The following is a 7,710-nucleotide window of genomic DNA, read 5'->3' on the forward strand; positions in this document are numbered from 1 at the left end:
AAAAAAAAAAAAATTGAGGTAATGGCAAAACAGTGTCTATAAATACTATTTTGTTATATGAATGACAGAGAAAACACTAGAGAAAATGTATTTTTTATGAAATGTAGCTGAAATAGTGCTTTCAGAGTATTTAATATTCTAAGATATCAGGTTGGACAATGCAGGCCAAGTTGTACCACCCCTAGATTAGATTATCCATTAGATATCATCAAATTCTGTGTAATTGATTATTTATCTGTGAAGGGCAGATGTGTGTGTGTGTGTGTATATATATGCGGGGTTTTTTTGGGGTATTTTAAATAAAGGTGACCATTTGCTCGCTCAGGCAAAAAGGCCAGTTACTTTATTTTTTCTTCTGTATAGTCAGGGACCACTGCTCTCTCATGGCCTGTGGCCGCAGATGTATATTTACTTCTAAATTTAGGATTTTAGGGTGGTACCTATAGCTCAAGCGGATAAGGTACCAGCCACATACACCAGAGCTGGCGGGTTAGAATCTGGCCCAGGCCTGCCAAACGATGATAACTACAACCAAAAAATAGCCGGGCATCATGGCAGGCACCAGTGGTCCCAGCTGCTTGGGAGGCTGAGGCAAGAGAATCACCTAAGCCCAAGAGCTGGCGGTTACTATGAGCTGTTACACCACGGCACTCTACTGAGGGCAACAAAGTGAAACTCTGTCTCTTAAATAAATAAAAATAGAAAAACTGAGGCAAGAGGATCACTTAAGCCCAAGAGTTGGAGGTTGCTATGAGTTATGATGCCACAGCACTCTACCTAGCGCAACAGCTTGAGATTCTGTCTCAAAGATAAAAAAATAAATAAATTAAAATAAATAGGCTCAGCGCTCATATCATAGTGGTTACGGTGACAGCCACATACACTGAAGCTGGCGAGTTTGAACCCGGCCTGGGCCAGCTAAACAATAATGACAACTGTAACAGAAAATAGCCCGATGTTGGCTCGGCGCCCATAGCTCAGTGAGTAGGGTGCCAGCCACATATACCAAGGCTTGTGGGTTTGAGCCTGGCCCTGGCCTGCTAAACAGCAATGACAACTACAACCAAAAATTTCCCTGGGTGCCTGTACTTCCAGCTATTGGGAGGCTGAGGCAGGAGAATTGCTTAAACCCAAGAGTTTGAGGTTGCTGTGAACTATGATTCCATAGCACTCTACCAAAGGTGACATAGTGAAACTCTGTCTCAAATAAATAAATAAATTTAGGATCTTAGTTATCTTTTTCCCCTTTTTACATAATAAAATCAAGGAAGAAAAAACCTCTCATGTCCATCCTTCTCCTGTTTAACTTGCCAGAACAATTGGTGGTGATTAAGAAGCCACCCTACACATAATGTAGTTAAGTGGTCTAATGCCCCAGTTATCCAGTCAGTGACCGGCAGCGAGGTAGGTATTTGGTTAGTGGAATCAAACTGAAAAGGGTAATCTGATTAATCTCTTGCCATCTGAGGCTTTGGTGAAGATAGAAGCTGTTGAGTCTGTTGAGTGGGGAGCAATTTTGTTGGGTAAGGTTTAATTCCAACAGACTGTAGGAATCTGCTGCTTCCAAAAGGTCTCCTTTAGAACTACCCCCAACAGAGATGTGGGGTCAGAGTTCTATCATTTTTTTTTGCATATTACAAGAAAGTCAGAGATAGCTAGAATAGCTGCAGAACAGACAGATTTCCAGTCTATTTGTTTATATCTTTTAGGGCTAACTTAATTTCTTTTAACATCAAGTTTTTGTTGTTGTTATTTGTTTTGAGACATACTCTCACTCTGTTGCCCAGAGTAGAGTGCTGTAGTGTCATAGCTCACAGCAACCTCAACCTCTTGGGCTCACGCAATCCTCTTGCCTCAGCTTCCCAGTGGTCGGGACTACAGGTGCCAGCTACAACGCCCCACTACTTTTTCTATTTTTAGTAGAGACAGGGTCTCGCTCTGGCTCAGGCTGGTCTCGAACTTGTGAGATCAGGCAATTTACCAGCCTCGGCCTCCCAAGTGCTGAGGATTACATGCATGAGCCACCTAGGCCTAGCTTCCATGAAGTTTTATAGCCAGAAGGGTCAGGGGTCTGAGTGTTCCAGTGTGGAACCAGTGTACCAGTGTTCCTGGTACCATAGGGTACCATATTTCTCTGGGCCTACATGTAGAGAAAGAACCATTTTGTTCTAAATGCTGGAATCCAATGGCTATGTTAATTAGACAGCATAGAACTGTGTAAAGTGTGAAGAAGTTACCTTGACCTTGGTTCCTTTTTCAACTCCTTCTCATCCTGCCCCTGCTCTTCCTCTTCTGGTATCCCCTTTTCTGGTGTCTCTCAGTCACAGAGCAGTTGCACAGTGGTATTTCCACCTCTTAGCCACCCGGCCTTCTAGACGTGGGTGCCTCTGTTAAACACTCTAGAACAGGGGCAGTGCCTGTAGCTCAAAGGAGTAGGGCGCCACCTCCATATGCTGGTGGTGGGTTCAAACCCAGCCCCAGCCAAAAAACTGCAAAAAAAAAAAGTTGTCTTTTCGTTGTGGTGGGCGCCTGTGGTCCTAGCTACTTGGGAGGCTGAGGCAGGAGACTTGCTTGAGCCCAGGCGTTGGAGGTTGCTGTGAGCTGTGATGCCATAGCACTCTACCCAGGGGGAAAGCTTGAGGCTCTGTCTCAAAAAAACAAAACAAAACAAAACAACACTCTAGAACAATGCCCTTTGTTCTTACCTGTGGCCTGGGATTGGTGCAAAGGTTCCTAAAACAGAAGGCCATTAGTTCTCTTTGGTTCACCTGCTCATATGCTGCCACCTAGTGGTTTCTTCTTCTTTAGCACCCTATGTAAAGTGGAAGGGACATTACCAATGCTTCTATCTATATTGCCTTTTACATCGCTTGTTTCTTTTTCTTCCTAAGCTTAAATTATCATTTTTTCTACCCATGTCTTTATCTGTCATACACAAGAGGTCTTCCTTTTTTTATTCCTGAGTCAGAAAATCTGGAAATGAATAGTTTCTTTTTTTTTTTTAAACTTGAAATCCACTGACATCCCTCTTTGCTCCCTGATTTCCCTCTTGTGGTGATATGAGTGCCTGACTCTGCAGCTACAGAGGACTGTGGTCATTACAGAGGAGAGGAAGGCTACTACCAATCCAGGACTGCTATGAACAGACGTTTTTATAGCTGCTCAGTTGCTTATCTTTGAAATTTTTCAGAGAGTCAGGTAATAATAACAGCTAACCATTATTGAGCAGTCACTACATGCCAGGCATTGTTCTAAATATGTTATAATTGTTAAATTCTTTTTGTTGTTGTTGTTGTTGAGACAGAGTCTTACCTTATGCCCTGAGCAGAGTGCAATGGTGTCATAGCTCACTGCAACCTCAGACTTGGGCTGTGGGCATCCTGCTGCCTGAGCCACTGGAAGTCACTGGCTTTACAGGCCCTTGTTGTGGTGTCCAGCTGTTTTTTTTTTTTTTTTTTTTAATGAGTCAGGGTCTTGCTCTCACTCAGGCAAGTCTTGAACTCCTGAGCTTAAGCAATTCTCCCTTCGTAGCCTCCCACAGTGCTGGGATGACAGACGTGAGCCACCTCACCCAGCTATACTTGTTAAATTCTTTAACCTCTCTAGTTACCTAATGACCTAATGAAATAGAGTATACTTCTAAAATGAGGAAACTGAGGCTTAAAATGTCTAAAACGAGAATACAGGGAACAGGGAACTGGGATTTATTCTAAGGCTGTCTGGTTGCAGACCTTTTATACACATACAAATTTTATATAATATATAAAATATATAGAAATATATATATATAATATATAGTGATCTTAAAGAGCTAATAGTAGATGTTATATGTATTTTTTTTTCTTTTCTATTTTTAGTAGAGACAGAGTCTCACTCTTTCTCAGGCTGGTCTTGAACTCCTGAGCTCAAGGGATCCTCCTGCCTCAGCCTCCCAAGTGCTCAGATTACAGGCATGAGCCAATCATGCCTGGCCATTATTCTTAATCATTATGTTTAGCTGTCTTTTCAATGCACAAGTAGCCTGAGTGCTAGGTATAAGCTACCAGAAAGAAAACAGAAAGCCTTGTATCCGTACTCAAACCCTCCTCAAAGCACTTTCTTAGCAACTACCTGGGACTTGTAGTGCAGGACACAGAGGGTTGTTAAGTAACCCGAGGCCCGAAGAGGAACTTTCTAATGTGTTGACTCCAAGGTCTTGCTTCTGGTTCTGTCTCATTTCAGAGATTTAATACATAAGAAAAAATAACCAAATAGCCAACGAAAGGAAGACTGAGAAGCCTACCAGAAACCAGCAGACCTAGGTTCCAGAGACGGATTCTTCCCTGAAAGACAATTGCAAGTGTCCTTCTTTGGGCTTTCATTTTCTCTCTGGTTGCTCCTTCCCAATTGAAGGTGGTGAGAATGCCCAGAGCTGGCATTGTGATACTATTACAAAAAGGAATTCAACAACATCACACATGGCAAGGAACCAAATCTGAAGTTTATTTGTGCATTTCAAACCAGCCAGAACAATGAAAAAATCCTCCTCCTAAGGTTTCCTTCTCTTTCACCTTCCTTGTGAAAAGCCCATGGAAAAGGCATTTGTGGATATGTAGACATGTTTAGAGCAGGGGATGGGCTATGACTAGGCAGGTTTAGTAACAGGTGTGATGAATGAGTCTCTTCCCACCTCTTTTCAGTGGTTCACAGTCACTACCTGGGTCTCTTCAGTAAAGGGGGAGTCCATTGGGATAGTGGAAAGGTAGGGTAGGAAGTGGGAGCTCTTGGTGATCAGTTTCTTTATGAAGGCAGCATTGAGAAAAGGATATATTTCCTAAAGGAGGAAAAATAAATGGATTTAAGTTCATTTTATCCTATTCTAGTGTATTTATTTTTTTGAGAGAGAGTCTCACTCTGTTGCCTAAGCCAGAGGGTAATGGCATCATCATAGCTTACTCCAACGCCTAGACTCAAAAGGTCTGCCTGCGGCTCGGTGCCTATAGCCCAGTGGTTAGGGCGTTGGCCATATACACTGGGGCAGGTGTGTTCAAACCCAGCCTGGGTCTGCTAAACAACGACAACTACAACAAAAAAAATAGCCAGGTGTTGTGGCAGGCGCTTGTAGTCCCAGCTACTTGGGAGGCTGAGGCAAGAGAATCGCTTAAGCCCAAGAATTTGAGGTTGCTGTGAGCTGTGACACCACAGCATTCTACTGAGGGCAGCATAGTGAGACTCTGTCTCAAAAAAAAAAAATAAATTTTTTTTAGAATGTATCCCATAACAGCTTCCCTTTCTTTTTTACTATTGTATAGTATTCAATTCAATAAATGTACTATAGTTATCTGACTAGTTGTTTATCGAACATTTAGTTCACTTCCAGTCATTTGCAATTACAAAATGAATATTATGGGCATATATCATTTTGCATATGTGCAAGTTACAAGATAAATTCCTAGAAGTGGAATTGTTGGGTCAAAGAGAATGAGATAAACAATGTTAAATATATGACCAAGTGAAATAGGGTGAATTTGTTTAGGTTTGACAAAAAAGTTCCAGCCTTTCGGCATTTATGGATAGGAAACAGAGTGCTCATTGTCAAACCTTAAGTGACTGGCCCAAGCTGGAGCTTTATAGTTGTAAAACAGCATTGGAGAGTAAGCTCTATTCTTATGTATTTTGCTAAATGAATTCACTCAGTAGGTGCTGCCCACTAAAGTAAGTCCTGGCCTGGAAGACTACAAGGACAGTTTGTATCACCGTCACACAGATGGCCTTCACCCCCAGCAATAAAGAGCTACTCCCATTTCAGGCCAGAAGATGGAGCTGGTGACATCATGCTAGTCTTGGGAGCCTAAACAAAATCTACTCTGCATCAAAGTGGCTCCCACTGGTACCTCACCCAAACTAGGCACTGACTCCCACTGTTTTATTTATTTTTATTTATTTATTTATTTTTTTTAGGCAGAGTCTCACTATGTCCCCCTTGGTAGAGTGCCATGGTGTCACAGCTCACAGCAGCCTCAAACTCTTGGGCTTAAGCAATTCTCTTGCCTCAGCCTCCCAGGTAACTGGGGATACAGGCACTGGCTGCAGTGCCCAGCTATCTTTTGGTTGCAGTTGTCATTGTTGTTCAGCAGGCCTAGGCCGGGCTCAAACCCACTAATCTTGGTGTATGTGGTCTGTGCCCTACTCACTGAGCTACAGGCGCCACCTCCCACTGTTTAAAACTCTCTGTGCCTATGCTCAGTGGTTAGGATGCCAGCCAGATACACCAGGGCTAGTGGGTTCGAACCTGGCCCAAGCCTGCTAGACAACGACAACTACAACAAAAAAATAGCCAGGGGTTATGGCAGCGCCTGTAGTCCCAGCTTACTTGGGAGGCTGAGGCAGGAGAATTGCTTAAGCCCAAGAGTTTGAGGTTGCTATGAGCTATGACGCCACAGCACTCTACCGAGGGGGACATAGTGAGACTCTGTCTCAAGAAAAAAAAGAAAGAAAGAAAGAAAAAGAAACACACATACAATATGGTTCTTGCTCATAAATCGCAAACCATATATTTGTATACATATACACACACATATATATAAAAAGACAGATTCTTACTCTGTTGTTCCAGGCTTGAGTGGTATGGCTTCAGCCTAGCTCAAGGCAACCTCAAACTCCTGAGTTCAACTGAGGCTTTTGCCTCAGCCTCCTGAGTGCTGGGACTACACATTCCCACCACCATGCCAGGCCAAACGATGTAATTTTTTTTTTTTTAGAGATAGGGTCTTGCTCTGTTGCCTGGCTAGAGTGTAGTGGTGCAATCATAGCTCACTACAATCTCAAACTGCTAGACTAAAGCAATCCTCCTGCCTTAGCCTCCCAAATTGCTGAGACTACAGTTGTGTGTCACCACGCCTGGCTAATTCTTAAGTTTATTTTTTATACACACAAGATTTTGCTATGTTGCTCAGACTAGTCTTAAACTCTGACATCATCATCATGATGACTCTACACCTCCAGCTCTTTGGCTTAAGTGATCTTCCTGTCTTAGCCTTCTGATTGCTGGGACTACAGGTGTGTGCCACCACCTTACTATATTCTTTTTTTTTAGACAGTTCTATTATGTCACCCTCGGTAGAGTGCTATGGCATCACAGCTCACAGCAACCTCAAACTCGGGCTTAAGGGATTCTCTTGCCTCAGCCTCCTAAGTAGCTGGGGCTATAGGTGCCCACCACAATGCCCAGCTATTTTTTTGTTGTAGTTGTCATTTTTGTTTTAGCAGGCCTGGGCCGGGTTCTAACCCCCCAGCTCCAGCATATGTGGCTGGAGCCCTAACTGCTGAGCTATGGGCACCATGCCCCAAACTACATTCTTTTTTTTTTGCAGTTTTGGCTGGGGCTAGGCTTGAACCCATCACCCCCGGTATATGGGGTCAGTCAGTGCCCTACTCCTTGAGCCACCCCCCCAAACTATATTCTTTATAACTTCAAAGTTAAATGGATTCCACAGGAATCATCATACTAGATTCTTTTTATTTATTTATTTTTTAGAGACAGAGTCTTACTTTGTCGCCCTCAATAGAGTGCTGTGACATCACAGCTCACAGCAACCTCTATCTCTTGGGCTTAGCCGATTCTCTTGCCTCAGCCTCCAGAGTGGCTGGGACTACAGGTACCTGCCTGGCTTTTTTTTTTGTTCCAGTTTGGCTGGGGTGGGGTTCGAACCTGCCACCCTTGGTATATGG

General features: G+C 43.2%; 1 protein-coding gene across 1 annotated transcript in view; it reads right to left on the reverse strand.

Annotated features, from left to right (window-relative positions):
- Positions 1-4,462: 4,462 nt before the first annotated feature.
- Positions 4,463-7,710, reverse strand: part of SKAP1 (src kinase associated phosphoprotein 1) — a gene marked incomplete at its 5' end in the record, with an annotated part of 275,060 nt that continues 271,812 nt past the window's right edge. The window contains one exon of the mRNA XM_012802982.2: positions 4,463-4,813. The remainder of the gene's footprint in view (positions 4,814-7,710) is intronic.

This window comes from Otolemur garnettii, unplaced genomic scaffold (genome assembly GCF_000181295.1).
Source record: "Otolemur garnettii isolate 467f Iridium unplaced genomic scaffold, OtoGar3 scaffold00018, whole genome shotgun sequence".
NCBI classification, from domain to species: domain Eukaryota; kingdom Metazoa; phylum Chordata; class Mammalia; order Primates; family Galagidae; genus Otolemur; species Otolemur garnettii.